Genomic DNA, 17,720 nt, shown 5'->3' with positions numbered 1-17,720 from the left:
GTTACAGAAGCTTGTAATCAGTCCAGCGTGTAGCACTGATAAATCTCGGGGCAGAGTACTCTGCAGGAGTCAGCTATTGTTCCTAGCCACATGGCTCATTAATATTCACTGCACACTGTGTTGTTCAAGTAGGAGCTTATCTGTGATCAGGAAGCAGGCAGGACATGACGACACATTTGACAGAAAAACATGGAGCCTGCCATGAGCTGTCAGGAGCATCTATCTCTGCATATACTATATACAAATTCTGTGAAATCCAAACGTGGACAGTGAAATGCATATGTAATGTAAGTACAGCCAATCTTTAGCTACTGATATGTGTTTATTTTCTCTGAGACCTTATACCTAACAGCTCCTCTTTAAGGCGATTTTTTTTTTTTTAAATCTCCAGCGCTTAAAAAAATCAAACGCTCAATGTGAACAAGCCCTTAAAGTCTGACAGAACGGCAGGTTTTGGACTAGCCCATCTCCTCATGGGGGCTTTTCAGGGTTTTATTTTCAAAAGCACTTAGTGAATGGCAGTTGCACCATCCAACTGCCAAAAAAGTGGGCAGGGAGGTGGCCAGCATCTTTGTATAAATGCTTTTCAGTTAATATCTGTATAAAAAATAAAGGCCATGCTGAGAATCCCCCATGAAGAGATGTACTAGTCAAAGCCTGTTGGTACTGTCAGATTTCTACTACCTACCTTAAGCACAAACACTGGCAATCCAGCGCAGGAGACTTGGGCACTTGAGACTGAGGTTTCTTTGCAAGCTTTTGAAACTTGTTTCTTCCTCTGGCATGTTACACAACTGGACCAAAACCATATAGTTCTGATCCAGTTGTGACTCATGCCAGCGTGCAAAGAAATCTTGTACAGTTAGTCCTTAAAGGTCTCACCTAAACAACTTGTCTTCAGATTCTTTCCATGACTAAGGCCTCTTGCACACCACATGCCATTCCGATGTTGTGATTTTTGACCCGATTTTACATGCGATTCTGCCTTTTAGTCTATTTTTTTTTTTTTGTGTATTTCTTGGGTTGATAGCATCCAAGGTAAATCAGAATTGTACATTTCAAATTTGGATTTGTAATTTGCAATATGCAAGAGGCCTAAAGCCTCGTAGACATATTTGACTAATGTTGGCTACCTCAGCCAATAATCAGGTGTGTAGAGGTGCCTGATCCTCAACTCACAATGGCTTGCGGCACCTGATAGACACTGTGCCAGTTCACTCAGTTTTCCGGCAGGCAGATCAGGGATACAGGAAAAGGGCGTCTGAAACCCTGCACTGGAGACTATTTGTGTCTCCAGTATAGGGCTTCAGGTGCCATCTTCCCGTAGCCCTGCGTTGCCTGTTTCAGCGCAGGAGTTGTGAAGATAATCTGGGAGCTGTGCGCCGGGTGAGGAGTCTTCTCCTGCAGGTGAGTAAAGGTTTTTTTTTAACAGGTGCACATAAACGCTGCCCACTTTGATTATTTTCTGGGGAAATGTTGCCCACTTTACGATTTTCTGGTGAAACATTGCTGAATTATGATTTTCATGCAAGTAATGGTGCTAAACTGCTTTGCACTGCATAATCTGTTTCCAAATAGGGAAACCTAAGTTCAAACAATATTCTTTAAAGTAAACCTGAAATAAACAAACAAAAAAAAATAGCCTAAAGGGGGCTGGAGGAAGCCCCAGGTATAATCGGTTCCTTGCTGTCCTCCACTGCCTGGATCCTCCATTAGAAACACTGGTAAGTCTGAATTTGGGCATGCCTGGCCATGTGCTCCATCTCTCAGGAATCGGCCAAGCCCGCCATTTCCACCACCTTGCCGCTATTCCCCTAATGTGTAAATGTGTATAATGTTTGCAGTCATAAATTACCTGTCCCGTGTCGCAATGCTCATCAGTCTTCTTCGCCGTTCTACCTTAGCCACATACACGCCGCAGGCATGGCGTGTGATGTCACATGCTGGAGTGCTATGTGCCAGCAGCATGTATGGGGCTAATCAATTCGGAAGCAAACTGACACCACAACACGACAGGTAATGTATAAATGCACACATTACATTACACACCCAGCGTTGGGTGTTTCGTTGTTCACCGCTTGTCCTGATATCACTGTTACCGCAGCATACCTGACCAACCAGGACGGCCCGATATCTTGCAGCATGTCTGACTGGTATATGCAACCAATTTTGGCCCAAAATTGGTTGCATTGACGGCCGAGCATGCACTTGGTGACACCAATTTTCATTCAATTCTAATCATAATAATCAAATCGGATGGTCGATCGGCCACCAAGTTGATTTGTGCATGGCCCCCTTTAGCTTGAAAGGCTGTTAGGTGTTACTAATTCCATAGGGATAAATATCAATTCCTGTATCCATTCACTTTGCCCCCCCCCCCCAAAAAAACCTGTGCTGTCACTTAAGTTTTTTTTTTTGACTCAGATTGGCCATTGTATGCCTAGATGTAGAAAAACGTCTTTGATAATCCTTATATTTATCTGACAATAAGGCCTCCAACAATAGTTTTTTTTCCAGGATACTTTGGTCAGACAAGATCTAGAGACTAGTATCATCAAAGTAATTAGGTAGAAGTTTTTAGTTTAGCAAGCTGTAATAAGATGCTCATACATTACTCGACTGGACAGCTGATCAACCATCAGATTCCATAATTCTAATCAAATCAGATAAAAATTGGTGCCAGCAAGACTTGTGTACGATCGATGGTGCAACCAATTTTGGGCCGAAATTTGTTGATGTATCAACTGGACATGCTGCTAAATTTCTGGCTGACATGCGCGATCGGATGCATAGCAATAACAGCGTTCAAAATCGGGATATGCAACAAAGCCCCCGGCATTGTCCCCCACAAAGTAAAATGTGCAACCCCCTGTGCATGAATTCTTAACCTGTCCGCCACTGTCTCTGCACCCCAGGGGTGGGGGCAGCGCCGCCCTGCCCATGATGCCAAGTGACAGATTTGCGTTGGGTGGCAAGGGCACAGGAGCGGCATCTCGCCCCCCTATTTTCAGGGAAACACTGTATAAGGTGTTCCAAGTATAGGTGGCCTGGTTTAGCCTCCCCAGTACAGGTAGGTAGCCTTGTATAGGTTCCTTAATATAGGTAGCCAGGTATAGGTAGCCTGTAGCGGGCACAACCCCCCCCCCCATCTCCGCTGCCGCCCTTAGTGCTCCCCCTCCACAAATTAGCACAGCAAGTGCTGCAGGCTGGCAACATGGACTCACCTGTTCCTCGCTCCATGCATTAGAGGTCCAAGAGTACCTGTCTCCAGCTCCACTCACTCTACTTCCGCTAATTGGGAAGTAGAGTAAGCAGTGCTGGAGACAGACGACTGCTGGGCTGGCATGTGGAGCTCCATCACTTACAACCCAGAAGAGATGAGTCTGTTCCCTGCCCTGACAGTTTTACCTGTTCTATCCTGTGTGCTGGGAATACATGGTTCGTTTTCAAGCCAGATAGATGGCTCAATAATTTCATGTCCGATCTCCCGTTCCATCGTTTCGCTGCTTGATGTGTGATAGCATTGAATGGAAAAAGATAAGGAAAATGAGTGGAGAATCGAGCGGCAGAAACTACCCGTGTATGCCCAGCATTATACACACTGTATGGTTCTCAGGCAAGCTGTCAGGTCAGGGTGCCTCTGCCCACAATCTAGCTTGTGTACACCAGCCCTCCATCCCCATTGATATTTTTCTGAGCAGTTTGCCTTCCCCAAAAAGGTTGACGTTGAGAATGTAACAAAAAAGTTAATTTATTGTTCTTAAATCAACCATGGAAGATCCTTACCACACATCCCTGTACATGTTGATCCCAGCTGCACTTCCTGTACTAATGTAAGCCCTGACAAAGCATCTTTTAATATGCTGCCAGATCTCCCCATTGGTCCCTTAACAGACCACACTTCTCTGTTCTCTTAAAGGACAACTGTAATGGGAGGTGGGGGGATATATGGAGGATGCCATATTTCCTTTTAAGCAATACCAGTTACCTGGATGTGTCCGGCCGATCCTTTGCTTCTTATTCATAGATCAGCTGGGCTGCAAGGCAACTGGTATTGTATAAAAGGAAATACGGTAGCCTCCATATTCTTCTCACTAAAGTTGTCCTTTAAAATGAGTACACAGAACTTGGAACTATTTGGGCTCGATTCACAAAGTGGTGCTAACCCAGTTAGAGACTTGAGACTGATACGTTTTTAGATCGCGCGCAAAGTCCCGCACGCAAAGCAGCGCCATTAAACTCTATGCGAAGTGCACCAGACTTTGCTAGCGCAAAAGTTTTGATCAGCTGTGCACTGCGGTGCTAACACAGTTGGTGCTTAAACTTATCACGCCTAAACTTATCACACTTAAACTTATCATGCCTAAACTGAGTTTAGGCGTGATAAAGGGCTTTTCACCAGCGTGCTAACTGTTAGCACCGCTTTGTGAATCAGGCCCTTTATGTATTAAAGGATGCCCGAAGTGACAGGAGATAGACATGGGTATGTTCAGTGCCAAGCACACATAACCATGCTGTGTTCCTTTTTTTCCTTTCTCTGCCTGAAAGAGTTAAATATCAGGTATGGAAGTGGCTGACTCAGTCCTGACTCAGACAAGAAGTGACTACACTGATAAGAAATTCCCCTTTTTTTTACCTCTTTCTTGCTCTCAGAAGCCATTTTCGGCTAGGTAAGTGTATTATAGTTGGAATTTCTTATCAGTGAGGGTCACACTTTAGTCACTTCCTGTCTGAGTCAGGACTGAGTCAGCCACTTACATACCTGATATTTAACTCTTTCAGACAGAGAAAGTAAAAAAAAGGAACAAAGCCTAGTTTTGTGCTAGGCACTGTACATACCCATGTCTATCTCATAATGTCACATGTCACCTTGGGTATCCTTTAACCAGTTGAGGACTGTTGGCTTACACCCCCCTAGTAACCATGCTATATTTTACAATTCCGGGCTCTGCAGCTTTCAAAGCTCACTGCAGAGCTATAAAACTTAGCACACAAATGAATTTTGTTTATTAATTGTGTATTTATTTTCTTGCGATTTTTAATTCTATTTTTCTTAAAATTTAACTACCCATCATCCCTCCCTCTCCCCCCGAGAGCCAATCAGTGTGATCGGCTCTCATAAGCATCAGCCTATGAGAGCCGATCACTTTTGTGGCCAATGTAGGGGACAGCTCAGTGTCAGAGCTGTCCCCATACAGCGCCGCATCCCCCTTGAATGACGGAGCTTAGTCATTCATGGTGGGATGCGAGCACATCAGTGCGCGCGATCCCCTGCAATCTGCAACCCCAGCACTTTACGCCAGTTGGCCATAGGAAGTCCTGGGGGAGCAGTCGTGTTCACGCCAATTGTTGAAGAGGGTTAAAGTGTACTGCAACAAAAACATTTTTTTCTTTGAAATCTTTAAAAAAAAATTAAAAAATGTTCTGAAGCTACAAGGTTTTTTTGAATGGTTACTATTTTTGTACTTTTCCCCCCTATTTCTCCTGATTCTGGGCTTGTACAAACTTTTTTGTGCAATTTATGCAAAACATTTAAGACTGCTGCAGTCATACTCTTTAACATGCTAAATTGCTTAACAGATTACGCAAAAATAAATTCAGTTAAAAAAAAATCATAATTTGGTGTAATTGTGAAATTTAATGCAAAATTCAGCATAAGGGATCCTTAAATTCACACTGCATGCCTTGCCTACCGGATTTCGGGAACGCGTGCAGGAGGCAGAGACGCTTGACATCAGAAGTGCATAAACTGCATTGTTTGATGTTTACGCTGCATGTGTTCTGGACCAGTGCCGTACGCGAACGCATGCTGCACGCATTGTTTCACAAAACGTGTGGCTGATCCATTCACTTTCAGTGAATGGGATCAGCCACGCAATGCATAAAAAACGCAGATGGCGTGCGTTCATACGTGTTGCGTTCCGAACACTCGGCCATCTGCGTTTCATAATGTGAACGTGGCCTAATTTAGGATAAAAAAAGTAATTTTGCTTCAGGGCTCATTCAGTGGGTCGTTGCGGAGCTGCATTATAAAGTCTTATAACGCAGCTTACCGCACTGCAATGCTAATCCTATGGGACGTTCACAGTGCGACGTTAGCGCTGCATTGTGACATGTAGCGTTATGGTAACTCACTCGTACATTTTGCATCTAATGCTGGGAATAGGCTGCTCGTTTGTGTGCCGGGATCGAGGCGCTGGCTCGATGCCGGTGCATCCCCACTCGTCCACTTCCTTATCTGCGCTTCGTTTCTGCCATTGTCCGCCTGCGGGGATCGAGCGCGGTATCGATCCGGCGCGGTGATCGGACACGTCGGATATTATCAATTGAGCCATCAGCAGCTCGATTGATAATGAAAAATGAGCCGTGTATGCCCAGCATTATGCAAAAATATGACTGCGGCAGTTGTAAATAATTAGTGATCAATACCAACTTGGTACCAATACTCTCTACAGAGGCCGCAGGGTTTCTCCAGCAGAGGGCAAATTATTCTAATGTAAATGGATTGCCTGGCCAGAGATTACACCCTGCACTCTGCAATCCCATTATAATTCATTGCACTGCTGAATAGGCTGCAGGGCCAGTGGCATTTTAAAATAACAATGAGTGAGAGTAAATGTAAACAATGGAGGAGCTGAGGGCACATAACCTGTTTATAGGAAAACCATAAGAGGGCCGCCTTTATCTAAATGGTTTATACTACTAAACATCTTGTATAAGGGCTTATTCTCAACCAAATTAGGCTCCTAGCAGAATAATGTCTCCTATTGTTTCCCAGCTGCAGCCACAAGAGGGCAGTGAGACAGGCTGGCACCGACAGGTGACACTCCAAAAATTAGAATCTCATACAAAAGTCAATTTATTTCAGTAATTCAACTTAAAGGGTTAAACTACTATATGGAATAGACTCATTACAAGCAAAGCAAGATATTTCAAGCCTTTATTTTGTAATAATTTGATTATGGCTTTCAGCTTATGAGATCCCCAAAATCAAAATCTCAGACCATTAGAATATTGTGAGAATGTTCAATATTCTAGGCTTATAGGGTCAGACTCTAATCAGCTAATAATTCCAAAACACCTGCAAATGGTTCCTATTTCATATTTTAGTTTCACCTTTTAAGTTCAATTACTAAAATAATTGGACTTTTGCACAATATATTACAGGTGGTGCTTGGTTTAGAGTGCTAGCTCTTAAGGTGCGTACACACATGCAACTATAGTCGTTTGAAACGATCATTCCCCGATCATTTCAAACGACGATAGTTTAAAAAAAAGCAGCCAACGACCATTAAGTCTAACGACGGACGAGCTAGATCGTTAAAAACGAACAATCTAGCTTGGCGGATTTTTTCCAACGACGATCGTTTGCAAAAGTAGTACATCGTTGGAAACGGTCGTTTGTACTAGGCTTGATATGCGCATTTCGCTATTTCTCCATGGAAGTTTTTATTTTTATGCGCAGGCGCAATAGTTGCTTTACGTGATGTTACATTCATTCTAACGATCAGATCGTTACACACATTTAAAAGCTAACTTTACTTAGGTCGTTCTTTCCTCAATTAAAAGATCGTTCGTCATTCACAACGAACGATCGTTGTCGCATGTGTGTACGTAGCTCAAGGGTCGGGTTCACATTGGGCGCTTGCCTTCTGGTGATCGCATTTGGGTCCTTGATCGTGATTTGGCTACATAATCTTGCGATTTCAGCTCAATTTGCACTTGTGATTCCCGTCAATAGAATGTTAAGACGGCTATAGAAGGCTAAGGACAACTAAGCTGCATACAGGTTCAGGATGACTAAGCTGTCCCGCACCTGTAAAAAGATGGCCCCCAACTGTAGCCCTGAGGTAATGACAGTCCTCACACATGTGCATGAGGCTTTAGTAGGGGCACCTGCAATAATCATTTGTGATGGTCATTTAGTAGTATAAGCAATTCTACATAGCTAAATTGGATTGGTAAAAATAAGGCCTGCTATAGGTGCCCGGGTCATGCAGTTGCAGCCATGTGCAAACATTTGCAACAGGTATATTTTTTTTAATAAAACCCAGGTTGTCTGATGCTACGTACACACATGCGACAACGATCGTTCGTTGAGAACGACGAACGAACTTTTAATTGATGAAAGAACGACCTATGTAAAGATAGTTTTAAAAGGTGTGTAACGATCTGATCGTTAGAACGAACGTTACATCACGTAAAGCATCTATTGCGCCTGCGCATAAAAATGAGAAGTTTCACAGAGAAATAGTGAAATGCGCATGTCAAGCCTAGTACGAACGACCGTTTCCAACGATGTACTACTTTTGCAAACGATCGTCGTTGGTTAAAATCCGCCGAGACAGAACTTTCTTTTGTAGCGATTTGGCTCGTTCGTCGTTTGCCTTAATAGTCGGTGGTTCGTTTTTTGTAACGATCGTCGTTGGTAAAGATCGGGGAACGATCGTTACAAACGACTATAGTCGCATGTGTGTACGCACCTTAAGATTCATTGAAAGTGAAAGGTTTTACAGGTTGGCTATAAATCTATAATATACATTTCATTAACTGTCAGTAGAACCTGATATAAGACAGGCCTGCCTTCATCACATCATAGCAGCTTGATGGCCTTCTACTAAAGTGATCTGTTGAGTTTTGGTATAACAATATAATTGTGCATGTTGATTAGTGGTAGTTGTAGACATAGTGAATATAAAAAAGAAAAAAATATATATTTAAAACTCTTAAATTATTTCAACATTTTAATCTTTCAGATGAAATCCCAGTTTTTGTTTATTTTTTAGGTTACTACAGAGAGAAAAGAAGTTTTAATCATGTCCGACCTTCTCATAAACTCACTTGTTAACATTAACAATTCAAAAGAAGTGAAAACAAAGGCATGCCCAGGTATAGCCAACCATTGTGGCCTAGAAATGTTCACACTTAGATCCTCCACAAAAGAGCCTCCATGAATGGTGAAGTTGAAAATCACACCTCCAATTTGTATCTCAATGGAGGTATGAGGACATCTTTTGTCTGGACAAGGAAGGCCCTCAAGATTAGAAACCTGAGTTTACCTATAAAAATGTGGAGAGAACATTTAGAGACCCATTCACTTTCTGGAAGGTCTTTCTGATAGCACTTTGTGAAGACTGTACCTTACAGAAGCTGGTTGTCTTCTCTAGCTGTATTGAAGCTATTTCCTTCATTGAGTCACTGATCCACCTCACCATAACCACCATTCCAACTGCTTGACCAGTCCTCAGGTAAGTTCTATTTCCTAAATGTAGTTTTGTTTTTTTGGTTTTTTTTACTTGAACTGCTTTAGTTAGAATCCCAATTACTTATGAAGAATATAGGCCAATGTTTGCAATTTACTTTATATGCCAGAATGAGGTTAAAACATTTTGCTACTTAATTTTTAAACCAGGCTTTATGTGCCCAGCTACAGTGCTTGAAGCATAAACAGCAGAATTTGAATCATGTTCCCCACTATTAAAAAGTGATATACAATATAAAGAGATCTAGAAAACAAATTATATAGAGACATCTAGCTTTAATATTTTAAGCCTTAGTATTATGTTTTTAATTTTTTTAAGTGAATTATGAACTACAAATTACAACTTTATTTTAGCTTTCCTTAGTGTTAATATTTGTAAGGTAGAACACCAGATTCAATTTTTATTTTTCTCCCACATACCATATAGGAATAGAATACTGGTCCATATACCAAGAATAGTTTCACTTGTGGTCATTTAGTTTCAATTGTGCAAAACTGTACGAAAAGTTTGTCTATTCATGTTTTGTGTGTAAAGTTTCCATCGCACCACAAAATGTATTCATGTCACTGTAGATGTGTAACATATCAAGGGACTGTTAATACAACAAAATAATAAAAATTACTTTGTTTTATTTGGCTATATTAGTTGCATACTATCGATAATACAATTTTTGTTGATGCCAAACTGAATCCAAGAAAAAAGAGGGTTGACAACCATAAAGCACATTTTACATAACCATTTTTATTACGGTTTGGGGCCACTGGAAAGTGACTTAATATCCATTCTACATGAGGTGGGAAGCAGAGATAAATGTCCACACCAGGGATGCAGACAGGAAAAACAACCAGAATATTTCCAATCTTTCCTCATTAGTCTGGAATTGAACATTAATGTCTCTTTGAAATCAAATCTTTAAATAATAAATTCTTTAAGATCACATTTTTATCGCATATTTATATTGGCCAGTTTTAGCCTATTAAGTCTTTATAACATTTTGTAGTAATCCTAGAAAGACATTAAAATGCATTGATCTTCTATAACTCAAGCCAAAAGTGTTTAGACCTGGATGCAAGTGAAAGTGTTGGAATATCTTTTAGGCTTTACAATGATTAATGTAGTGCTTATCTTATCTCGTCCTTCAGATCCAAGAACTGAAAATGGCCGCCAGTTTTGACGTAGAGAAAACTTCTGAAGATCGTTATGACGTCCTTCAGTTCCTTGGGAAAGGATCATATGGCGAAGTTGTCTTGGCTCTGGATAAGGCAACAGGTAAAGACCTATTCTTATTCATTCATTCTCCAATTTTGCAACTATCAAACCTAATTTATGAATGAAAAAAGAAAAAAAAAATCTTATTATTTTTTTAATCTCCCATTTTATATTATACACCATTCTTCTCCCTTTAGTCAAACCAGTGGGCTATGATGACTCTTGCTCTTTTGCAAACATGGATGATTAGCTGCAAAATCCAAGTGGATCACTATCCTTTGCAGGCTATTTTTTAGTAAGAGTAGAAGCCTAGCAGCAGAGACAGCAATGGCAGCATTCATGGTTTTTGGGGAGTATTTGGACCTAATTCATGAATTTTGACACAAGACAGTGTTTAATTATCTTGATATCATTTGTTAAATCAACTAAATTGAGAGGGATATGGAAGCTGCCATATTCATTCCCTTTTTAAACAATATTGGTTGCCTGGCAGTCTATTAAATTCTAATATCAGTAGTATCTGAATGACACCTGAAACAAGCATGCAGCTAATCTTGTCAGAAAAAAAAATCTGTATGCTTGGTCTGTGGTTCAATGTATTAGATGGAGATGAATAGCAGGATAGCCAGGCAACGTGCATTGTTCACAAGGAAATAAATATGGCAAATTTTGTATCCTTCATTTCAGGTGTCCTTTAAAGGGATACTGTAGGGGGGTCGGGAGAAAATGAGCTGAACTTACCCGGGGCTTCTAATGGTCCCCCGCAGACATCCTGTGCCCGCGCAGCCACTCACCGATGCTCCGACCCCGCCTTCGGTTCACTTCTGGAATTTCTGACTTTAAAGTCAGAAAACCACTGCGCCTGCACGCCCGTGTCCTCGCTCCCGCTGATGTCACCAGGAGTGTACTGCGCAGACAGACCATACTGGGCCTGCGCTGTGCGCTCTTGATGACATCAGCGGGATTGAGGACACGGCAATGCAGGCGCAGTGGTTTTCAGACTTTAAAGTCTGAAATTCCAGAAGTGAACCGGAGGCGGGGCCGGAGCATCGGTGAGTGGCTGCGCCAACACAGGACGTCTGCGGGGGACCGTTAGAAGCCCCAGGTAAGTTCAACTCATTTTCCCCTGACCCCCCTACAGTATCCCTTTAAAGTGGATCCGAGATGAAAAACTAGCTGACAAGTAACTTGTCTATATATCTTATCTAAAGTTTAGATACAGTTTACACAGCAAATCTAGCTGCAAAAACAGCTTCAACAGTTTCATTTTTGTTTGTTTATTCCTGTGATACAATGAGGGCAGCCATGTTCTGTTTGTCACATTACACACAGGCAAGCTGCAACTGCATCTCCAACCCTCAGCTCACTCTCCTCTCCTTCCTCCCCTCTGCTTGATGAATGCCCTATAAACTATATGTAAGGAACACAATTATGCAATGAGTAAAAGTTTATCTCAGATCCACTTTAAGAAGAGGGCATAGTGGATAGCACTTTTGCCTTCCAGCACTGGGTCCCAGGCTAGTGACACAACTATATACTATTAAAAGCCTGGTACACTCCATGCAATTTCCCATCAGATGGGTCGAACAGATAATTTGACAGGTCTGAACTGATTTCCAATTTTTTTTTCCTGACCAATGTGCATATAAGAGATCAGAAAATCGATCCGAAAAAGGATCGAAAATTCAATCTGATCTGTCGGTAATTATCTATCAACCCATCTATCTGATAGGAAATTGCATGGTGTGTACAAGGCTTAAAGTGGATCCGAGATGAACTTTTACTCATTGCATAATTGTGTTCCTTTCCTATTTATAGGGAATTCCTCAAGCCAAATACTTTGTTTTGTTTTAATGCTCTAATTCCCTATAAACGAAATAAGCCACTCCCACAGGTTTTCAGAGAGCCAAGGCACTTTCAGACAGTAGCAAGGGCTCATGGGAGCTCAGTCTGGGCAGGAGGAGGGGGAGGTATTACTAGCCACAGATTTCAGAGGCAGAGGGGAGGAGGGGGGATTAGTTTTCTTTGCTCAAGATGCAAATAAGCTTGCCTGTGTGTAATGTTTACAAACATGGCTGCTGTCATTGTATCACAGGAAGAAATATTCTTCTTCTATGAAAGCAGTTTGCAGATTTGCTGTGTAACTATCTGAACTTTAGATAAGATATATAGACAAGTTACTTGTTATAGTTATTTTTTCAGCTCAGATCCACTTTAACCACTTCACCACTGAGGGGTTTTACCCCTGACCACCAGAGCAATTTTCACCTTTCAGCGCTCCTTCCATTCATTCGTCTATAACTTTATTATTACTTATCCCAATGAAATGAACTATATCTTGTTTTTTTCGCCACCAATTAGGCTTTCTTTAGGTGGGACATTATGCCAAGAATTATTTTATTCTAAATGTGTTTTAATGGGGAAATAGGAAAAAATGTGGGAAAAAATTATTATTTTTCAGTTTTCTGCCATTATAGTTTTTAAATAAAGCATGCTACTGTAATTAAAACCCATGAAATGTATTAACCCATTTGTCCCGGTTATAAAACCATTTAAATTATGTCCCTATCACAATGTTTAGCGACAATATTTTATTTGGAAATAAAGGTGCATTTTTTTCAGTTTTGCATCCATCCCTAATTACAAGCCCGCAGTTTATAAAGTAACAGTGTTATACCCTCTTGACATAAATATTTAAAAAGTTCAGTCCCTAAGGTAACTATTTATGTTTTTTTTTTTTATTGTATTTTTTTTTTTTTAATTACAAAAAAAAATAAAAATTGGGGAGTGTGGGAGGTAATGAGTTAATTTATTGTGTAAATGTAATGTTTGTATATGTAAAATGCTTTTAGGGTGTAGTTTACTATTTGGCCACAAGATGGCCACAGAGTGTTTGTTTACATGCGACCTGTAAGCGTCCGGAAGGACGCTTACAGGAAGCAGTAGGAGGCTGGGAGACGCACAATGATCTCGCTGTTTCTGAAAGAAGCAGCAGATCATTGCGGGGGCTAGATCAATGAACGGGAATGGATTTTCCCGTTCATTGATCTCCGGGCGAGCGGGCGGCGGCGTGCACAAGCGGCGGGTGCGCGCGCACGAGCGGCGGGATCGCGGACAGCGGCGGTAGCGCGGAAGGTACGGATTTCTCCGTCCCTGGTTTTTTAGGAGGGAAAAAAGGGGCGGAGAAATTCATACCGCTGGGGGTAAAGTGGTTAAAAGAGCTGAGGAAAGAGGTTGGTGCTATATAAATACTAAATAATAATAAAAGAATGTAGATTCTGATTTTAGAAAACAATCTACCTTAAAAATAGTTTTAAGAATTGACCATTATTCATTGACTAACTATAACTTATAATCTATTACAGATACACATGTTGCCTTAAAGTTGGTCAAGAAAACTGGAACCAGTCTGGAGGCTTTCCTTGGTGAACTTGTGGTGTCCATGTTCCTTAGTGGTCACGATGGAATCATTTCCACTCATCCTGGCTACATGGACTCCCCGGACCATTTTGTGTTTACCCAGGAATGGGCACCAGCTGGATCTCTGGACTCCCTCATCCAGCCTGGGGTAAGCAAAGCAGACTTCCTAAAGTAGCTGACTTCTGGGTCACCATGAGCTGTTTGGGTTTTCCTTATAGTGGCAAATTTTTCTCCTTCCCTTCCTTTTTATTCGGTGTTTAGAATATGGGGGCAGCCAAATCTACACCAAGATACTGAAAAGGATTAACCTTTTATATTTCAAATATCCACAAATACATGTCAAATCATTTAGTATCATGTCTCTTATCTACCTGGTTGATGAGTTATCAGTGACTATTTCATTGTCCAAAGAGTTCTTGCTTATTGAAGAATCTAAGAAGACAAATGTCACCAACCTTGTATAAATAACTCAGTATGACAAATGAATGCACCCCTTGGCATTGAAATGAGTTTTTTGTTCTTCTATTAGGAAATTTTCCAACATAAGGTCTATGACTGGATGTAATGTCAGGGGCGTTAATTAATACTGCCAGATTTTCCCAGTTATGACTAGTGTTGGCTATATTTCAGTTACTATCCTTGTGTAGAAGTATGACCATTATTTAACAATGACTTCAGGTGCATTATTGGTAGTTAAATGTGTATAGATATGTTTATGCTTTTCTAAAAGTTTCAGATCATTAATTTTATTTCTTCTTTTACAGGTCGGCATCCCGGAGATCATGGCAAAGCGCTGTGCAGATCAGCGAGGCCTTGGGTTACATGCATGGTAAAGGGCTGGTGCACAGAGACCTGAAGCCAGATAACGTCCTCCTTATGGACAAGCTGTGCTACCACGTGAAGCTCAGTGACTTTGGGCTGACCCAACTGTCCGGGACACCAGTCCCACCCATGTACCCGGTCAACATGTTCATGTCTCCAGAAATCTGTCAATTGCAACCTGATGAGCGGATAGTCCTTGGGTCTTTTGTGGACGTGTGGGCCTTTGGCATTCTTTTATATGTCCTCTTGACTGGTAGTGTTCCATGGGAAAGGCCTCTGGCTGGCGACCCATATTTTGAAGACTTTGTAACATGGCAAGCTCATGCTGGGAGGATTCCACCACCGGAAATCTGGTGGAGATTCAGCAGACAAGCTATGGAAATGTTTGTTTTGCTCCTCAGAAAGGACCTCGCCAACAGAGGACCGGTGGGATTGGTGACCTCTTTCTTGGACTTTGCATGGATTGCCGAAAATGCCCCCCAAGAGGATATTGCGGTTGTGAAGGAAGAGGATGTTGCTGGCATGGTGCACTATGCTGGGCAAGTGGTGGTACTAGAAGGAGAACATGAGTACATTGTTGTGGAGAATGCTGGAGACATAGAGTGCATCATTGTCAGCCAATCTGATTCTGACTCCATAATCAACACAGTGTTGCTTCTAGGGGACAATGCCCCTGTGGAGATGGACTCTCAAGGGGCTGCAGCAGTCACGTAGCAACAATTTTTTTTTCCAATGTATTAAATACTATTTATTATATTTATAAACCTTATTGTTTTATTGACTTTTAATAAATACACTTCTTTGTAGACTTTTTTGTATTTTACTACAGCTTAGATTACAGTGATTGTCACACCCTGAATTAACCACTGAAACAAATTAGGTCCTGTGTGTGAGCAGATTGGTGACGGGTAGGTGTGAGCGCAATAGTTGCTGGCAGTTTTGTGAGAATTTTTCAAATTAGTTTTGCGAAACTGGTATTGGATTTTATAAAAAAAAACAAATATTATTTTTGCAAAAAACCCTTGTAGTTTATTTGCCTTGGATCCCTATATAGTCCTATGGTGGCTGTACAGTGATCCCCGCAAAAAACATTTACATTTTCCCCGGGCCAACAGGAAATCCCGGCGGTAAGTTCTGTTTTGCCGGGGGCATACTGTACATACAGCTGCAATACCAATGGGTAAGCATACATTTTAGTTTAACCACATTTAAAAACACACTGCATTTTTTTTTATCGCTATTGGGCCTGAGATCGATGGAAAGTTTATATTGCCATTTTGCTTTTTATTTATGATCATTAAATTTCTATTTATATTCCATTTATATGGAAAATCCTTGTTCTTGCCTAAGGTGGATTTATGGCGAGAATTCGCTGCAATCTCACACTCCACTATTTAAAGTTTACCTGAGAAGGGCACTTAAAGCGGATCCGAGATGAAAAATTAACTATAACCAGTAACTTGTCTATATATCTTATCTAAAGTTTAGATAGTTTACCCAGCAAATCTAGCTGCAAACAGCTTTAATAGAAAATGATTATTTCTTCCTGTGATACAATGACAGCAGCCATGTTGTTTGTAAACATTACACAGAGGAAGGCTTATCTGTATCTTACCTGTGAAAAAAAAACTAATCCCCCCCCCCCTCCTCCCCTCTGCCTCTAAAATCAATGGCTAGTAACACCTCCTCCTCCTGCCCAGACTGAGCTCCCATGAGCCCTTGCTACTGCCAAGGCTCTCTGACAACCTGTGGGTGTGGTTTATTTAGTTTATAGGGAATTAGAGTATTAAAACAAAAAAGTATTTGGCTTGAGGAATGCCCTATGAACAATAGGAGAGGAACACAATTATGCAATGAGTAAAAGTCCACCTCGGATCCACTTTAAGAAAAAAAATACATATCTGGGGCTTCCGTCTGGGTGATCGCTCCCTCACTGTCCTCTGCCACTTGGTGTATCTGCAACTGGCCCCATAAAATCCTCCAGTTGGGGCCCAGTCGACGCAGGCACAATCCAGCTGTGCATGCTCCCTTGCTGGGATGTGCAGGTGCATTTGGCCCCAGACCAGAGGACTTGCTGGGATTAATTGCAGAAGAACCAGGAGGCAGAGGAGGACATTAAGTCTGGAGAGGGGCTGGAGAAAGCCCCAGGTAATTTTTTTTCTTAAGTGCCCATCTCAGGTTCCCTTTAAACTTTTACTACCCAAATTATCTTGTTTTAGATAACTTTGGGCAGGGCTGCCTCAGCCAGCTAAGCTCAGGTTGCTTAATGCTTTGTATTTATCTGATACGCATGCAGGCTTAACTCTCCTTGTACGATCGGCTCTGCTGTTTTATCACTGAGCACAGCTGTAATGCCAACATCCTCCTCTGGGACCCAATCATGTGATCAGGACACAAAAGAGGATGTCAGCGTTACAGCGCTGCTCAGTGGTGGAAGAGAACAGCTCTATATTGCTGACATTCTCAATTCAGGATCTGATAATATGTCATATCATGTGAGGATGTCTGCTTTATAGCGTCGCTAGGTAATATAATAAGATGAAAGCCAATCCTGCATGGGGCAAGTGAAATGGAAGTTGAAACGGGTGCCAGAGCCATCTGTATTAAAAGGGCTCCTCGATAGACTTCAGTGTTATTTCTGCAACTATGGGCTACAAGGTGGTGAAAAGGGCAATTGAGGTTTTTTTTGTTTTTTTTCAATCTGCAAGGTTTTTGATTTGGCTACAAAAACCTAGCTGAGATTTTTGAATCGGGGGTACAGGGGGTTAGGATTGGGCATCACAAAAGGGGGGCTTAGGGTTAGACACCACTAGGGGGAGGCTTGGAGTTAAGGCCCATACTCACGGGGGACGGCCGTCGCCGCAACCGCGTGGCACGCGCGTGTTGCGGCGACAGTTCCCCCGTGTGTATGATGCGCGCGCCCCGAACCGCCGCCCGTCGGAGCTGTCGCCAGGCGATTGACATGTTCAATCGCCGGCTACAGTCGTCGCCGCAACCTCGCCGGAA

General features: G+C 41.8%; 1 pseudogene; it reads left to right on the top strand.

The window, feature by feature from the left end:
* The window catches only part of LOC137504673 (serine/threonine-protein kinase SBK1-like), a 43,969-nt pseudogene extending 28,541 nt beyond the window's left edge, over window positions 1-15,428 (top strand).
* The last annotated feature ends 2,292 nt before the right edge of the window (window positions 15,429-17,720 follow it).

This window comes from Hyperolius riggenbachi, chromosome 4, assembly GCF_040937935.1.
Source record: "Hyperolius riggenbachi isolate aHypRig1 chromosome 4, aHypRig1.pri, whole genome shotgun sequence".
NCBI classification, from domain to species: Eukaryota; Metazoa; Chordata; class Amphibia; order Anura; family Hyperoliidae; genus Hyperolius; species Hyperolius riggenbachi.
The sequence above is the reverse complement of the archived record's forward strand: the minus strand, read 5'-3'. Positions and strand labels throughout refer to the sequence as shown.